At 42.0% G+C, this 18819-nt stretch overlaps 1 pseudogene; it reads right to left on the bottom strand.

The window, feature by feature from the left end:
• Window positions 1-14660: 14660 nt before the first annotated feature.
• The window catches only part of LOC143160155 (bifunctional heparan sulfate N-deacetylase/N-sulfotransferase 3-like), a 30265-nt pseudogene continuing 26106 nt past the window's right edge, over window positions 14661-18819 (bottom strand).

Genomic DNA, 18819 nt, shown 5'->3' with positions numbered 1-18819 from the left:
GTATTTCCTTACTAAGTCTTGCTGGGCTAAATTTTATTTCACTTTGTAGAATCCCTACTTTTTTAGTATATGTTCGTGTTCACCAATTTAACGTATAAAATCTATACACCTTAAAAATGTTTACCGAAATGCTGCACTTGCTTTAATCTATTAACCAAAGTTGAATGCGTAGACACTTGGGAAAATCCTAATGCAAAGAAACATTGTGTTTTTACCATTGAATAATGGTATTATTATTTTTTTAGCCAGATTTTGAAATTTTTAGTTTGTATGGTAGAATCTGGCCTTTAATAGATACTTTTTATTTTAGTATAGTATAATGCTATGAAGTGGACCTTTGGTTCAAATTGTTCATGCTTGCTTCTGTTGACCCTATATTTACACCAAATAAATATGGTGCTGGGTTTACATATAAATGAATATAATATAAAACTAACCATCATTTCTTCAGAAAGAGTCCCCTACAACAGCGTAAAATTTCTTCTCAAGCCAAGGAAAGTTTATTTCACTTCTGGTAATTTTATTGTGTGTGCTAGGTGGAAATACAGAACTGTGAAAAGGCTCATTTTAGCAGGGATAACAACTCACAAAAGTTATTCTGAGGAATGGGGTGGAATGAATCATATTCATACGTGTGTGTGTTGGATAGCAAAAATCAATGCTTTCTCTTAGCAAAGACACTCTCGGGGATAGAGAAATCAGAGCTGCGAAAAACCTAACAAATTTTGCCTGACAGATTTTCCAGGCAAACTACACTGCTGGTGCGCTGGGAGTACGCTGAGGATGTCGGTCCCCACGCTAGCAGGAGCAGCCCATTTCACAGTGGCTCATTTTGGATCCCAGGGGGATGCCGATAACCCCACCGCACTCCCCCCACCCGATGCACCAACAAGGCTGGGCAGTGATAGAGATGTTGGGATGGCAGAGAGCAAGAGTCCAGAGGAGGATGCAGTACGCATGCTGCAGAAACAGGCATGCACTAACACAAACCTGAAAACAGAGAGAAAAATAAGAAAAGTGGATATGAAGGGAAAGGAAAAAGAAGGATGATGTTCCAGGGTGAAAAAAAAAAAAAAGCTCGCTTATGTCCCCATCCTATTAAGATTTTGTCTCTGTGGCCCATTTCAGCACTGTTACCTGTTTGATGCCAGTGCTGTTGCAGGTATTCACTGGAGTCTCACCGCCATTAAGCTGGTGTAATGGTGTGCGGGCTCGGGAAGCCCAATTATTGGCGATGTTTAATGGCCCCCTCTTCAAACATCCTAAGCTCGCTGAATCTTTAACGATACCCTGTTAAACAGTAATCATGCCAAGAGCGGTGTATAGTCCTGCAGGCCTAAGCCACAAAATGTGGCCGTTGCGTCTGCACATCCAGCCATCAATAGCCCCCGGGGAACAGGCGAGAATTTGTATTTCTCTCCGGAAAATGCTCTCTCCTGAGAACAAGAAAAGTAGCCTTTTCTTGCCCACCATCTCCGACAATTATACCCCTGCCTATTTATTTGTCAAGCCTAATAATGGCACTGTTGCGGCTCAGGAAAGAGCAGAAAAGATGATGAATGATGCGCCACTAGTGTGGTGCAGACAGCTACTGAACCACCTCTAGTCCTTGTTAGTAAAAATTATGTGATCTAAATGTCAGTGCCTAGTGCAGCCTCATCCAACTGCAAGGGATTGTAGCACATACAGCAAAAATAAGGGAAAATTGTTGCAGCATGCTGGTTGCTAGGCTAATGCTAGCAGTAACAAAAGAACTAAATGAAATTGAAAAATTACATATTTAACAAGTGGTTAGATGACAATAACTATTTTGGGCCAATATCTGAATTCACCTCTTCCTGTCTTGGGTCATTAACGTGTCAATCTGTCCATCTGAGTGGGATGATTTTCATGAAGTCTGGCTTGTCAGTGGGAGTGAGGGGTTTACAAACCATAGACGAGACAAAAGGATTCCTCCCATCGGCAGCTTGTTAAGGTGCTGTGGTAGAGTATTTGCACAGACAACACACTGCAGAACAAGGTTGAAGGCAGCAGGTAACCACCCAGCTTTTAGCCAGTGAGCCTCTTCTGTTTTCTGTGCTGTGGACCAGAAAGAAATACTGCTTTATGTTAAAAAAAAAAAAAAAAAGGAAAAAAAAAGGAAAAAGCAGGACAGGGAGTTGCTATAAACACAGGAAAACTCACACTTCTAAAGGCAAACTTGCCTTGTTTTCATTCTTCAAAATAAAAGGGCAAATCTCTGTTTGCTTCACCCTCATCAGAAGTGCTAACCTTTGTTCTGCTAAACAGGATCAAGCCGCTATTGATTCTACCCTGAGAATAACGTAGCTGAAAATTAGATGGTTTACACACACCCCAAAATATACAGCAATAATGAAGCTGGAATAGCAAGGCTGAGCCTTAAGCTAGATTTGATCCATACCATGAAATCATCAGGTTTTATAACCTCGGGAGGGTTGGACCTCTTCATTATCTGGACGGAAGACTTCACAAAAAGCCTCAGGAGCTGAAGGAGCAATGGCGGTACTTCAGCTCGAGATCGATACACTGGCATGCTGTTCAGTGCCTGGGTGCGCTTTGTTGCCGGAGGTGAGTTTCAGAAAGGCTTGAACACTTACTGCTATTACCAGCCCCGCAGCAAGAGCGTCCCACCAACGCTCAGCCTACATTTTTAAGAAGATTCCTGGAATTAAACAACCTGGTGAGGACAGCGGCCAAGCTGCGTGGGGCTGTGCCTGTCCCTGCCCACACTTTGTCACACCGAGCTCTGGCTCTTACCAAGACCAGACAGTCGCTGCTCAAAGGGATGGCAGCAGCGGCAGCCCCGCCTGTGGCTGTGTCCCTCTGCTACTCAGCTACTGGTAAGAGTTCAACCCCTACCGCAAGCCAATTCGGTGTCAGCCAACCCTCGGCTCTAGGGCTGCCTGTAATAATGTAGGACGACGTGAATGACAGCACAGGGCCAGACCAAGGCCAGGAGATCCCCGTGCCCTGTCCCAGCTGTGGCCAGTAATACATGTTCATGGAGGAAGTCACAAAGGCTGGCGTACGACGCTTTCCCAATATTGCCCCATCCTGCAGCAATCTGCAAACCAGGGACATCCTCAGCTTGAGGTGGACTTACCTTTTCGGTTGGTTGAGGTTTGTTTGTTTATTTGATTGTTTGTTTGTTTGGGTTTTTTTAATGAAGATGATGTATCCTTTTATAAGTTTATTTAACCAATTTTTAACCACATGGAGTTTTGGCATCCACGAGGTCCTGTAGCAAGGAATTTACCAACAGGTTACACCTGAGTATAGGTATTGCACATTTTGGGTTGTTTTGAAAGATCCATTTGATCGTTTCATTTGATGCCTCCCAGGTTCATGTAATGAAAGGCAGAGAAAAAGTAGGCCTTGTTAAATTTCCATGGCGCTTGCAGAACTGTAGAAGTCCATTACAGCCCCGCTCCCCCCAGTACTCCTACACATACCTCACACTACATATATTCATCCCTTTGCAGAGTTAAAAAGTCCTTGACTATTTAGTCTTTGCTTACACAGAAGTTTACCGCACTTTTGGCTACCCTTGTCACACCTGTCTGTACCTTCTTTCCTCAAAATGGTAAAGCTGGAAGACCAGAACTGTACACAGCACTCATTATATGGGAGCATCATTTATCAGCACCAGTTTTGTCTGATATTTTCTCACTCTTCCTGCTTCCTTCAAGCGGGTGAGGAGAGTTCAAGTGGTTTAAATGATCGCATTCATGTCTCTAAAATACTCATTGCAGCTGAAGTCTAGAAGCATGTATTTTAGATGAGATCCCACATTACACTTCTTTCTCCTTACTGGAGGAATCATTAGGAAACCAACCGATGAGTGAACTTACATCATTTATATCTTTTTTACGTAAAGTCTAGATGCTGGATTGCAGTAAAGTACCTAATGCTGTTCATCTGCTCTTTGCAGGCTGTGCCGTACTCAAGGTGACTCTCACAGATACCTATATGCATAAATATTACACTAACCACAACCTCAAGATATACATAATGCATTACTTAGTCAAAGCAGCAGCATGAGGCAATGCATTACACAAGTTACTGACATTGAAAGAGACTCGTGGCTCTTACCGGCACTGAGAGTGCTTAGCTGGGGTGTGCTCCTGACAGGGAGCATCACTCAGCTTCTCGCAGAAGAGGGCTTAGGTGCTTACCCCAGAAATTGGAACGTCTTTCTTCACAAAATATATCAGCCATAGAGTTTCTCTATGTTCTCATGGCGTGATTCAATATTTGAAGAAAAAGGCTTGATGCTGCTCACAATGAGGCCAATGAATATTTTGCCACTGGATTCAGAGAAGATAGAGCGCTATTTCTTGTACTTTTCTCTAAAGAGTAAATCAAACTGATGTTTTTAATGAAATACACATAATCCATTTCCCGCAGCTCTTATGGTGCACTATTAGACGCTCGGCCATAGATCACTCACTGTGCAAGGTACTTGGGAGGGGTCTGCAGCTACAGCCGGTCCGCAGGGCTGTGTCCTGGTTTGCTCTCCGAAACTCAGCCCAAGGCTGTACATCTCTCAGTGCCCCTCCACTGCCAGGCCGGTGCCATGTCAGGCTTTGGAGGGTATCGCTGGCTGGGGATTTTAACTGCTCCTGTTCTTCCAGCTTTCCTGGTTCTTCCTTTCTGCCAGTATTGTGTGGTGACCAGCGAGCACCCAGTATTTGCAAAAAAAAATTACTTTACTCTCTTGCTAAATGCAGCTCGACACCACTCAGTGTCCATGTTAGAAAAGCTCAGTCTTTGAAAATATACCCCTCAGTAACCTTGAAGACAAATCATAGTGAATATAAGCGGCTCTGAAGTTATCATAATCCACAGTCATAATTATGTGAAATGAATAAATGGAGCTGGATTAAGTGATGATCTTTGACCAGGTGCCAAAGAAAAACTTGCTGCACCAACGGTTAGCAAAAGGAATCAGAAATGAGTCCATCTTCTCAAGAAAATACTGGTCATCTTAACTTATGTTTCATGTGGATTTGTGCTTTAGAGATTATTATTAATATTTCATTTACCATCACGTTGATGAATGCCTCAGAACTGCACGTGAAATTTCCACCATGATTTCCATGGTGCAAGTGGCTATATACCCCCTGCTCAGGACTCCCCCGGATCCGCTGAGAGGCTGGGAAGGAAGGAGGAGGCCCTGGAGCTTCCTTCTGCCTGACGAGAGGTGATCAGCTCAGCCCCTCGCCTGGCGTTGCACCAGCACAACGGCGTTGAGCAAAAGCAGATGAATGTGGTCAACGACTTGTTTCTGCATCGTTGCTGCAACCTTCTGGAGCTGCCCAGGGCCAGGATGGCTGAAGGAGTCTGGAGGCTCAGGAGAGGCTTTTAGATGGTGAATAAAAGGAGTGAAAAGGGACTTTGTTAGAGCACTTTCTCAGATGCACATGGCATTAAGGTATTGCTGCAGTTAGGGTCAGACATGAAAACCCCAGAGCGTTCTTCAGTAATCATAACATCGTAATAAATAAATAAATCTCTCGGAAGTACAGAAAGAGATAGATCTTAAACATATCAAAAAACATCACATCTTCACCCAGAATAGCAGATTTGTTGTGTCCAGACCAAGTACTTTGATTTTATATTGACTTACAGGAAAACATTCCCCAAGAAATCTTTGGCTTCACAAATATCCTTTCCCCCACACCCCTTGCTTCAGTATTTCAAAATATATTCACTTTAGAATTAAATGTTTAATATGAACACAGGGGAAGAGGGGTTGTTCACGGGGTCAAAGAGTTTTTAGAATTATAGCCCAAATCATGCCTGCAAAAATGAACTTGAATGAATCAAAAAGATCTGAAGATTAGAACAAATTTTACACTTTATTATTGATTCTTAAATGAAGAATGAACAATGAGAGTTAGGGGGAGAAAAGTTGATAGGAAGTAATGCATCCTTGTCAAATAAACCACACAACCTTTTTCTGCCTGCCTTCTCTGCAGATATGGAAGTTGAAAGATGTTGATCTAAATTCATATTATATGTGAAGTTTATGAAGGGAAATGTATTAGATATGAATTTAGCTATAGATATTTTATTTGTTTAAATTTTAGCTCCTATTACAGCTCTTACTGTAATGCTAACTTCAGCATAATACTTCAGCTTCAACAGATTTTTAAAATCTGGGAAGTCTTCTTAACACAAAGTTTACTATGAGGAGTGAGTCATGGATTATCCATACACTTTGCAAGTTCTCTCATCAAATTCACTGTGGTAATAGGAAGCCAACACAGCTAACTAGCATTCCTCTATAAAAAGAAATTCCCAATAATAAAACAACCAGAGAGTGTCTCATGCAGTCATAGTTGTAGTACATAAAGTTAATCTCAATTTCTTTTGAGCCTTTTTGTGCCACTGGTACACTATTACCTTTATAATACTTCTTGAGCATTGCAATGGAAAAGAGCGCAAATCAAATATTATAGAAAACTCAGTGGGCAAAAGCTAAATTGTCTGGTAAAATGCGTGTTCCTGCCCCTGAAATCTCCACGTGGAATTGTAGGGGGAATTCAATTACTAAACCACACTTAGTGCAAGATACCCTAAATACACTGGAATAATTACATGCCAAGAACAAGAACAAATTGTCTGTGGACAACTCCTACAAGTTATTGCAAGCATCAGAAATATTGACTGATCTTCATTATTTCCGTATGAAGGTTCTGCATACATCACGGCAGTGTTTTTCATCTGTAGGTCACTGACTGCAGGGCATCATGCTGCATGTGAACTCAAATCAGCGGTCTTAGCACTCTACCTCTTCTAGTTTCTTTTGTGTCTTTAAATCAGGAACACAGTGACAAAAGCGTCACGTATTTGACAAATACAAGACTTTTTTGAATTGTTTTGTTGTGTGCTTCAGCTAGCAGGCCATAAAGCACCCTCTGGGTAAGTGTTTCATGTTTTCTCTCCAGAAGCCAATCAGTTCTTCCTCTTTAACAAAACAAGCAAACAAAAAATTAAAATATTCCACAATCTTTGTCCCTCTCATAAATCCCTTGATTTCTCACTTCTATCCACAATTTCCCCCCCCCCCCCCTTTTAGCTTATATAGAGTGGATTCTAATCGTCTTCCAGAAAACATGAATAAACTAGTAACAGCTATTTCTTCTAGCATTGACTCTCATGTCTCTTCAAAGCATTTTCTTGATTTCTGTCCCAGCCTGCAGGCAGTGCCACCAAAACCTGCAGGATGGCTTGCAGACCTTCAAAGCAGCGATCTTTATCCATCCTCACCAACCAGTACCACGCTTATCTGCTGTGGTCCCACCACCCAAGTGGGAAAGACGGTATCTCTGGTGACACTCAAGACCTCAGCTTTCCCTTTTTTTTAATTTTAAAGTGCTTCTGCCTTTCCCATAAGCAAAACTCAATCCCTACAGCAAATATGTAGAAACTCATCAGATGATAGGAAATTCTGTCAGTAAACTATTTGGATGCCTCTTAATACTTTTTACCTGCTAGAAACAAAGAGGAGAAAACAAATACTGTTGGAATGTGAAAGACCATCAGGCCATGAGGAAAGAATTACTGTTTTTTGTCTATTTTAAGTGAAAAATAAATAAATTGTAAGTAAGGGGGACAGACAGCCACCTCTTCTAACAGAAGCCAGCTCTGGGACCCTGTGTACACGATGAAGACATATGCCTGCTGACTTGTTAGGAGAAGAAAATGGTGCAAGAAGTGGACGCTCATACAGCAGGACACATCTTGCCATTCTTGTATGCATGGCCAAGCTGCAGAGGAATAATTCACCAAGGATGATGTGCAGGATTTGTCCCACTCGGTGTCTTTTCTATTGTAAATGCCAAAGATGCATCAATCTGGACTGCTTTTCACTTTTAATTTCCCAAGAAAGCACTTTCAAAAAAGAAGATGAGGCAACCGTGAAGAAATTGCCACTTGTTTCTGTTAGTGAGAGAACACCCACCATTCACAGGTACAGTAGACGTCTGCTTTCATTCATTGCTATAATGAGCCTGTATTTCTCCCAGTTTATAACACTGCATGCAATGCTAGACTAAAGAAACCTCTTTCCCACTCCCTTCCCAGAAACAGATACCAGCTGGCACACATGGAAAAGTACACAGCGATGCCTCATACTTTCCATTATTTAAATGGCGCATCTTTATTTAAAAAAGAAAAAAACCCTAACCTCATCCCCCCAAAACCTTACAGCTAGACACACTCTTTTCCTTTCAAACACAGCAAAACTACGTGCATGTTCTCATGAGAGAAGATCATGGCCGTTATTGTTGAAAAATATTTTCTAATTTTCCAGATTTTGTGTCTACAAATATTTATTGGGGAAGGGGGGGCCACTCTTCCTCTTTTTTAGCCCATCTTTGTGCATTGTGCACAAGGCCTCCTCACCTTTTCAGTGAAGTTGCTGAACTTAAAGAAATTGTGGCTGCTGCTGCCCTCTTGGTAGAGCTGGCATTTTGGAACAAAAGCAGCTTAGTATCGCCTTTAATCAAAAAGCAATAAAGCATCTTAAAGTTTGTAATAAGAAAATTCTGTCACTCATTTTTGTATCTAAAGTTTTAAATCAATGTCATGTTTTAGAAAATGACATGAAATGAGTCACTCTATCCAGTTTCTCCAAGCGTGTAGTTAGAAGCAATCACCATTTGCATTTCAGAAACTCTCAGGTTCTCTACCTCTTTCCATCACTGTTTTGTTAAATGTCATTCCTCACCAGCTGTCAAGCACTTTGCATTTTTTGAAAACCAGGCAAATTATTAAGGAGCCGTAACAAGGTCTTCAGGACACAACTGTCAGTCTCTCTTTTCTTTTTTTGTTTTTTGAAATATCAGGAGCTTTTTTAATTCACTGCATTTTCAAGGTAGCTGGTGGTGTCTCAGCTACACCTGGAAAAATCCCAAACTTACCTGAATTCCAGGGTAAAATGTGTTAAAAGTGTCTCAGCACCATATATTACAAATATGGGAAGGTAAGTGAGAGTGTGAGATGTGTTGAAGAAAATTTTTGTGCTTGAAATTTGCTTGAATCACAGCAATGCAGCTCGAATTTCCCAAATTTAGGAAAAATTATATCTGAATTTTCCAGTTAGCTTCCAAGTCATTAAAAATCACTAAAAAAAAATCAAAGTCTCAGGTGCTAATCATCCCAAACATAGGGAAAGCTGGACCGACCTGGAGATAGATAAACTGTGAGCACATGGGCAACATCTTTCCTCATAATTTTGTTGGATTTTAATTAAAGACATTTCTTAGATCACAGCTTAAAGGAAGGAAACGTCAAGAAGGCAGATAACTTCATGCCACAGAAAGGACCAGTTTGACCCCTGCTGCGTGGACAGAGCTACGCACAAGACGACTGCTGACAGCATTTCTGAAGAAACTGCCTTTTGTTTCCCTTGGAAGAAAGTTCTCCTTCCATTAAAAGACAGAAAGTAGAAGATCTAAAAGCACTTAGAGAATAATTTTCAGAAACTTCTTCTGTCTTTGCAACTCATACAATATGAGTATTAATGAGCATAAATGTATTTATGTATTTTTTGCTGCAAATCAGCAACTCCTGGGTATAACCCGTATAAGTCTGTAACTACCTTCCCATGGAGAACATCCTGCATATTAAGGGTACTTCTACACCTAATAAACACCAGCAATATAATTATGCTCATGATTTAGTAAGCATGCAAAAGTGCAGGTAGGAAAATTGGTGAATGCATACTAACAAGGCCAGAAGAACCTGGGAAAAAAAGCAGTAGTTGCATTGTACTGCAAAATGAATCATGGTAAAAATAAGTTTCCTTCAAAGAAAGTAGAATAAATTCTAAGTGACAATGTAGCAGTATATTCTGCTCTGACATGCATCTCCTTGCCCTATTAATGTGCACGTATCACTAGATGACCAGAACTCACAATCCTTAGAAATTTATAAAAGAGAAACATTGATTGCACTAAAAAAATGTATTATAGCAATGACAAACTGCACCTATATTATTTTATTAATTGATGTTTAACGCCCAACAGAATGCAGTTCTGAAACTGATAGATTCCTGGGTTGTTATCTCCCTTAATTTCTTTTTAATAGATTAAAAACCACCACTCTGCTATAGACATCATAATAGGTACAGGGAAGGCATTTGATTTATAATGTTTCTAAATGGATGGCACTGTGATAAATTACCACTTCAGAAGATTAGTAGATTATTGGGTTGTGGGCTCTCTTTCCTATGTATTCACTTTTACAGCTATGATTCCAAGAAGAAAATCCTTGTAGATGTTGCTGCTTTTACAAGAAAGGTGATGTGTGGTGGTACTGAAAATCATGCTTCTCTCTTTGTCGGCATGGGCAAAAAAGTAGTAGGTTGGCCAGCCTCCATGGAAACCTTGCGAGGAAGCAATGCCTGCCTCTCGGACAAGGTTTCGATTCCCTTGGGTAGGTGTACCAGGGCAGTCCTTAATCCAGGCCAATACAATGCATTTATGGCAAGGGAGGAATTGGATTTTAAAATGAGGATGATGCAAGGAGACGAGGAAGAAGAGGTGATCAGGAGATGCGTGTTGTTAACACTCATTTTCAAAAATCCATTAAAGAAGTTTGCATGTACGTGCAGAAATCTGTGGGCATGGTTTTGCGTGCGTAGGTCTGGGTAGGCGCATATTGGGAGGAAATAGGTGGAAAGGACCTCAACCATCAGCTTGGGAAGTTCATCTTTAGAAACCTCATCCATTCCTAAAGGTTGTGTATGTTCAATAACAGAGACTTCAAAGCTTCCTTAAGCAGTCATTTCAGTGCTTGTGTGCACAAATATGTGCTAACACACATACGAAGATGTTATCTTCAAGTTTGCTGGAAATAAATATTTTAAACAAATCTAGAACTTGTTATTTAAAACTGTTCTATTAAAAGATTAATAAATTAAAGAATGCATTCTATTTTTCAAGCTGGCAGTATTCTTTTGAAATGAATTTTTAATATCTATAATGGCATGTCTTCCTATGGATTAATAAAACCATAAGCAAATGGAACCATTACTATCAACATGAGTCCTGTGCATCAGACAGCTAATTAATAGCAGATCGCTCTTCTTTCGATTACAGGGGTTTTTTTAAATGTGAAGATAGCCATAATTGAATGTCATGCAGATTATTATGCAAAGCATCACACTTTTTTACAAGATCAGCAGGAGCTGAGTGCCATTGGAAAGGATGTGACAGTACAGAGTTTGAGAAGCTATAATGTTTACCCATCAAAAGTCTATAAATGCAAATCACAGTAGGACTCAAAATGGAGCCCTGGGGGAATCAGAGAATAACTGAAGCCCAGCCGGAATGAAAAATCCTCTAGAGCAACAAATTCAATATGCCAGGATCAAAAAAAAAAATTAGATCTGAATCGAATAAAGCCTTGCAAGCAGACTGGTGCAAATTGGCAAAAACAGTAGCAAAAGTTATGCTCAGCGATGAAAACCAAAATAAAAAGGAGTGTTACCATTATGAGAATGGAGACCTGAAACAACATTAATCTAATTGCGTTCTCGCAAGTTAAAACTAGGACACCGTCGTCTTCGAAAACACGCGTTAACAAATATTTCCGTGTCCTGTTGTCCATGTAGAACTAAGCTTTCTATGCGTCTTAATGAAATCTGTGTAATATCCACTTACCAATCAGTTTCCAATTAAAATACTATTTCCAAATAATATGATCCTGCTAACTGAATTTCCAAGCGAGCCCTTGGCATGATACTTTATGAGCAGTTCTGCCATCCATCAGCTATTTTGCTGTCGGGTCTAGGGATGTGCTGAGCAGATGGCCGTGGATGTCGCTTGAATTCAGACTGCCAGTTTCCGCGCAAGCAGAGGCGGAGTAGACGGGAACAAACATTTCCATATAGAGCACACTTAAAATTAACCCACAAGATGTCACTGTTGCTCCAGAGAAATTTAACAGTCCGGGGATTTTTCTGGGCATAAATTGAGGCTGGGAGTGGGGGGTTGACTCCAGGGGGTTTGCTCAGAGAAGGTTTGAGCTGTGCCACCATCTTGCAGCTCTACCATTGTGCCAGCCAGCTCTCCGGCTTCACCGCAGTGCAAAGTCAGGGAGCTGTAACCAGCGAGGACCACCAGGAAACCTCACCAGAGGGACAGTGGGAAACATCCCCACACTTAGAAGGACATCAGGCCTTTGGAGACATTGTTCAAGTGGGGCCCTTGTTTGTTAGGGGCCAAGAAGATCCCATGGTGCGGTCATGGGAACATGGGGTGCCCTGGGGCCCTGGTATCACCTGGACCATGCCCTCCACTTGAGGGCACGCGGGCAAAGTCCTGACCCCATTCATGTCTACAGGAGGTTTGATTACTGTTCCTCACTTTCCTGAATACTACATGTGCCTGCATCTTTAAAGAAAGCAAACAGCATGGAGAGATGGCAGCGCTACCTACCCGAGGGTCATCAGTTCCTCCTTCCTTCTGCCATTTCCTCCCTGCTTGTTGTCCCGCTGCCTCGCCTCTTGTGAAATCTCCACGTTGGACAAAATTAGGCCTATGCTATTGCTCCAGTTGGCAAAGCTGGTAAAGTGAAGGCAGCTGGTCCCTGTAGCTTTCAGACCCCAGTTTCAGCCGCCTCGGTGAACCGGGAAGCCAAGCTAACAGGAAACACAAATCCGCTGCTGATCACAGCACGCAACAATAACCAAGGTCTTCCTTGAGCCTGGCTTTTTTTTTTTTTCCCAGTGAAATATTGACAGCAAAAATAAATACTGAAGTAAAACCTTCCAGAACATATCATTTCAGAGCATGAATGGCTTTATTCAAACCTACACGTCCCCAGTTTTAGCCAAAAAAGGGGTTTATAGCATTTACCCTGTATGGAAACACATCTACTGCAAATATTCCAACATTTGTAGGTGAAAAGATTCAGACTAAGCAAAAGCATATCCTCACAATATCATATTATCAGGCTTCCCTATACAGTTGTCTATGGATTAAGTGTGCCAGTTTATTTTTCCCAAGCTGTAAATGAGGTTTCTCTAAGAGAGAGAAGGAGAGTGGCTCATCTGTGTGTGGTGGGATGATTCCACGGAAACTTCTCGGCACCGCTGCTGCAGGTAGATATCCCAGCTATCTCCATCAGTGCTGTACATGTGGGATAAAAGGAGCAAGGAAGTAACTCTGTTCCTCAGGAGTACTGAGTTTCCCTTGGGCTGATGAAGACACCGACATTCTCAAAAGCAAAACTACTTAATTTTCTTGTTAATCCAGTCTCGGCAAAAGAAACCACATCTGCACTGTTTTCCAGCATTCACTCTTCACTCCCCTTCAAGATAATGGGTTTGCTGGAAAGAGAAATGCCAAGGTTTTGTGATTTCAAACACCCCCATAGACCAGTCACACTCTTTTGCTATGGAAGTGATCCCTTGCTCCTGCACTGAGAGGGATTTCTAAGAACTGGAAATACCATGAGCAGAAACCTGTTTTCTCTCATCAGGTACGTTGTAACGCTGGCTGCATCTCTGCTGTATCAGGATGGAGAAGATGGCCTAAGTATCTGTACATTAGAGGCTCTCCATATAAAGGGGTGTCGCTGCTGTGTGGCTGAAAGAATCAGACCTAGGTTTGATACAACTGGAAAGAAACCCAATTTCTGGCCCATTGCTACCCTAGCTGGTATTTCTCTGAGTAAGACCTTCACAGACCTAATGCAAAGAGGATCACAACCTGCATAAAAATCATTGAGTTTTAGGCCATGTCCTGTAATGGCACTCCTGGGTTTGCTGTAAATCCCAAGATCAAGCCAAAACGACAGAATAAATGGACAATGCTATCTATGTATGGTAGAGCAGTTCTCGGTACGCCCACTTAACTTTAACTCTGTTTTCATCTGAATGTATTAAAAAACTCTCCAGAACCGTGTCAGTGCCTGTGTCCAGATATATGTGCATTTACAGGGCACATGAGACTTCCACTAAATAAATTATGTGATCTCTTCCGGGCTAAGGAGTCCCTGCAGCTTATTCATACAATGACAATGAATCACCGCTATGTCGCGCAGGGAGCTCTATAGCACAGACTATCAGGACCTCATTTCCTTAGTGCGGACGTGATAATAAAGTTTGCCCCGCTGATCACTGCCGAGCGTCCCAGTCACATATCACGCCGGCTCTGGGCAAGATGGCAATTCTGTTTTCTTACAGCAGGTTACAGCCGACATCAATCGTCCCCTGCGCCTGCGGAGGTGGCCTGAGGCTGCAAGCGTTGTGTCTCAGCCAGCGCCTTGAGCATCTCTGCCACACTACGGGCAGGCAAGGGAAAGGAGGAGAAAATGACTGGCAGCTGCCAGTCAGGAATCGCAGGTGCGGGCAGCGTGTGAGTGCACAAACGGAGATGAAACGGAGCTAATGGAGGAGTTACGTTTGGAGGAGAAAGGTTTGCCTGAACAGATGGATTAGTGCTTGCCTGATATTCGGCTCCAGTTCCCGGAGCTGTTAATAGCCTTAGACTCTCCCAGTGTTAGAGACGGAAGTACCGTTCAGAAAAGGGGACCATTTCCTTTGCTGAGCTGGAAAATATAGCCTACGTAGACTGGGGATATCTTTCTTCTGTCTGACTGTCTCTGTGTTGTCCGACTGCTCACTTGGGAGCAGCCTCATTTATTTCAATCCGACTGCAGTTGGGGCATGCAAGGGGTGGCACCGAGCCCATTTTCACCTTGGTCCTGGTACATGGCAATTTCCCGTGCTCTAATAACACATTGAAATGGCCGTCACAGCCCACCTCCACGTTATTGCCTGGTGGACACAGAAAAAAAGGCAAAATGAAAGAGTAGCAAGCTGGCTTTGGTTTTAAGGAGGCAAATTGCTTCTTAAATGGGAGAACAAGCTAGATGCAGACTGCAGCGGGGGCTTGGGAGAGATGTGAGTAGATGGGGTATGCCTTCAGAAGGTGGTGCCGAAATCACCACCATGAACATGTGTGTTCTTCACAGGAATCAAACCCACCCTCGCTGGGTGCCTCTGGCAGAGTGGAGTGAAAGGGGGGGCCTCATTTTTTACCGAATGGCTTCTCTGGGGAGGTGTCACTGCTAAACCAAAACCAGGACCTTCCACAGCGAGGGGAAACTTTCTCTGGCTGTAGCCTTACAGGATTTCTTCAGAAGTAAATACAGCTTTGGAACAGCCATCTGTCCTCTGAACTGAATAGCAACATACCTAATACTAACTAATTTTACTTTAAAGACTATCTAACTTTTTGCTCTGTATTTGTCAGCACCTCCTAGAAACATTCCTAATACTAGATTACTATGGAAAATGTGGAAAAATCCAGTTACTCCATTTGAATATGTTAGGTTATCTTTTCTGTAGACAAAAGACTCGCTAAATAGTGAGCTTTCCTGGAAGATCAACCTGCTATATTAAGAAACACAAAAGCCACTCAACAGTTACCTGAAAAACATGGTAAACTTATCTTCCACTTTTCTAAAAGAATGACCCATGGATACTGCAGCATGAATTGTTTTTCTCCTGTTCATTATCCAGGGGAGGTCTTTACCCATCACGTTACAGAATCATTTCATAGTATTTCAGAGTTCATTTTCCCCCAGATCCTCTCCACCAGGCTTGATATTAATTATTTCTGATAGTTAACATTTACTGAAAGGTATCGTAATAACCCTCCTAGTCATAGGGAAAGGAACTAATACCTCAGGTAAACAAAAAGGGCTTTTCCCTATGGAAAAACAGCCATGCAATATGTGAAACACTGATTTCAGAGTGAGCTGGCTGCTCCGCATTAGCACTGACCCAGAGAGGACTGCATGTGGGTATCTGAAAGAAGCACAAGCCACCACGTCTCTCACAGGTGGGCTGAGATCTGACACAGGAAGACACAGCAAAGCAATCAGATGTCCATTTTGTGTAACTGCCTCCTTGTATAATCCTCCAAGTGTTAAAGAGATCATAAATCTGAGTAGAAATATTTTTATTATGTCCAACTTGTAGCAATATAGCTGAGAAACATCTCGGTGTCAGGATTTCCCTAACCAGTGACAGTGACAGTCCCCTTATACAAATAAATAAAAATCAAGGTATTACATGGCTCTTTATTTTCTCAAAATCTCTTATATTTACTCATTCTTTCATCAAAACTTTTCCCAGCTCCCTTACGTTCCTTGTGTTTACGTCTGCTGGAACTGCTTGCTCTAGGAGATCTGAGAGGGACTCAGACGGGAAAAAGGCTCTACTCTTGCTTCTGTGAGTTTAAGAATGACTCTTCTAAATCACAGCAAAAATCTGTCCAGGATACTGTCTCTGATAATAGATAATAGCGAAGTGTAGGGACTTAGATCAAGCATACAGCCATATTTCTCTTCTGTGCTCTCCCAGTTTCTAGCAGCATGCAGCGGAGAGATTTCATAAAGCAAAGATGTGATCTTTGAATTTAGGAAATGAGGAAATGGCTATTTCCTTCATGTATTTGTCCGATCTCTTTTTCACCCTTATGAAAAACATGTGGTATCTGCAACTCTTTTGTGACATTAATTTCCAGCTTAACTGCATGTCATGTGAAGAAGTCGCCCTTAGTTTTGTTTGCTTGTCCTTCCTCTGAAAGGACAGGAACTCGGGCTCCTCCACCCTGAGCACCCTCCAGTTCTTGCTTTTGCTCGGGACCTCGTAGGCGATAGCGGGAAACAAACTGGACACAGAGTTCCCACTTCAGCTGTAGCAAGAGGGAAAAGCAAAAGCAAGAGCACTGGTGACGCCAGGTTCCTGACCCCAGGCAGTCAGCAGGAACAGGAGCTGTTGTGGTTTAACCCGGCAGGCAGCTAAACACCACACAGCCGTTCCCTCACTCCCCCCAAAGTGGGATGGGGGAGAGAATCGGAAAAAAAAAAGTAAAATTCACGGGTTGAGATAAAGACAGTTTAATAGGACAGAAAAGGAAAGGAAAATAATAATAATAATGATAAAAGAATATACAAAACAAGTGATGCACAATGTAATTGCTCACCACCCATCTACCGATGCCCAGCCAGTCCCCCAGCAGCGGTCACCCCTCCCCTGGCTAACTCCCCCCAGTTTATGTACTGAGCATGACGTCCCATGGTATGGAATGTCCCTTTGGCCAGTTGGGGTCAGCTGTCCTGGCTGTGCCCCCTCCCAGCGTCTTGTGCACCTCCAGCCTGCTCCGTCGGTAGAGCATGGGAAGCTGAAAAGTCCTTGGCTAGTGTAAGCACTGCTCAGCAACAACTAAAGCATTGGTGTGTTATCAACATTGTTCTCACCCTAAATCCAAAACCCAGCACTGTACCAGCTACTAGGAAGAAAATTAACTCTATCCCTGCCGAAACCAGGACAGGAGCATGTGTAAGAGTCAGAGATGGCGGAGAGGAGATGGAGGAAATGGGCAAACCCTCTAAATGATCATCTCGTTTGTCACTTTTTTTATTCTATTGGTGGTAGATGGGATAGGCCAAAGTTAATCATTCCAAAGGTACAGGAAAAAAGAGCAATAGACTTCTGTTTATAAGCAATCCATTCAGCTGAGCTAGTAAAGGGTTTGCTGACACCAATTTTAAAGAACTTTATTATGATGTGATTTTTAAATTGTTACTAATGACCTATGATGTCTTTGCATGAGTGCACATATTATTTATAGTGCAGGCAGAGTTAAATCCCAGGTATGAAATGGATAATTGATGAGTAAGTAAATACTAAGGTATAAAGTCACAATTTATCCTGGATTAAGCATTATGAACTAACTGAGAACAGTACAGTGAGATGTTTCTTAAAGAGATAATTCTCTTTGAATTTGGTTTACTGCACTTTCCTGAATTGAAAAACACATTTCATTATCATCCTGCCACTATTTACCAATATTTAAGTGCCTGAAAAATAAGTTACCTAAACTTAAGCAACTTTAACCTACTTACATACTTAACTTACTTACTTTCACAATGGTATTGTGAAAATGGGTTTATTCCATTGGTGATAGGTAACATAAGCCAAAGTTGTTAATCCTCATGATACAGGGCAGAAAAAAGCAATAGACTACTTTTTATAAACAATAAATTATTGTGAAATGCATAGCCTATTAGTGGCATCATATAACCTGTCCCGAAATTCCTAGTCAGCGTGGTTTTGTTCAGCTTTGTCCCTTGCTGTCTGAAAGGTGCAGAGAAAACACTTGATTTATGGCCCATGACAATGTAAGCGGAGGTTAACATAATAGGAGAATATTAAGCTTTTGCGGTCTACTATTAATCGACTTGCTAGCATTACTTTGATCAGCGGTACAAACTACAATTGGTATACAAGTTTTCCCACCATTTATAATGCTTTACATTCTATTCTAATATTCATAACGAAACCAAATGAACTGAAGAGCCAAGCAACAACAACTACTAGTCACATCAGCTGGCTGTTTCTGATTAACTGGTACCAGATTATGAAAAATGCCTGTCTTTCCTTTGTCTCCAGTAGTCCTATTTATGGTGGTAGGCTCCATTCAGAGGGACCAAGTACCACAGTTTTACCCTTAGCCGCTGATGCATGATTGAGGTACCATTTCAGGCTCCTTGCGGGGTTGCTACCCCTAAAATGAATGCAGCAAACCGCAGTTCAGAGTCACAGTCTCCGAAAGGCACTTTACACCCTATTGACTGTGAGGGCCAGCAACTCGCGCACACACGTGCGCCGCCACAAACACCGCCGTGCCCAAACAAAACCGAAATCTGGGAGATGGTGTGGTGTGGAGAAGCAGGCTGGGACAAATCAGTGACTCCAGAGTCCAC

This window comes from Aptenodytes patagonicus, chromosome 4 (genome assembly GCF_965638725.1).
Source record: "Aptenodytes patagonicus chromosome 4, bAptPat1.pri.cur, whole genome shotgun sequence".
NCBI classification, from domain to species: Eukaryota; Metazoa; Chordata; class Aves; order Sphenisciformes; family Spheniscidae; genus Aptenodytes; species Aptenodytes patagonicus.
This window is presented reverse-complemented; position numbering and strand designations above follow the sequence as displayed.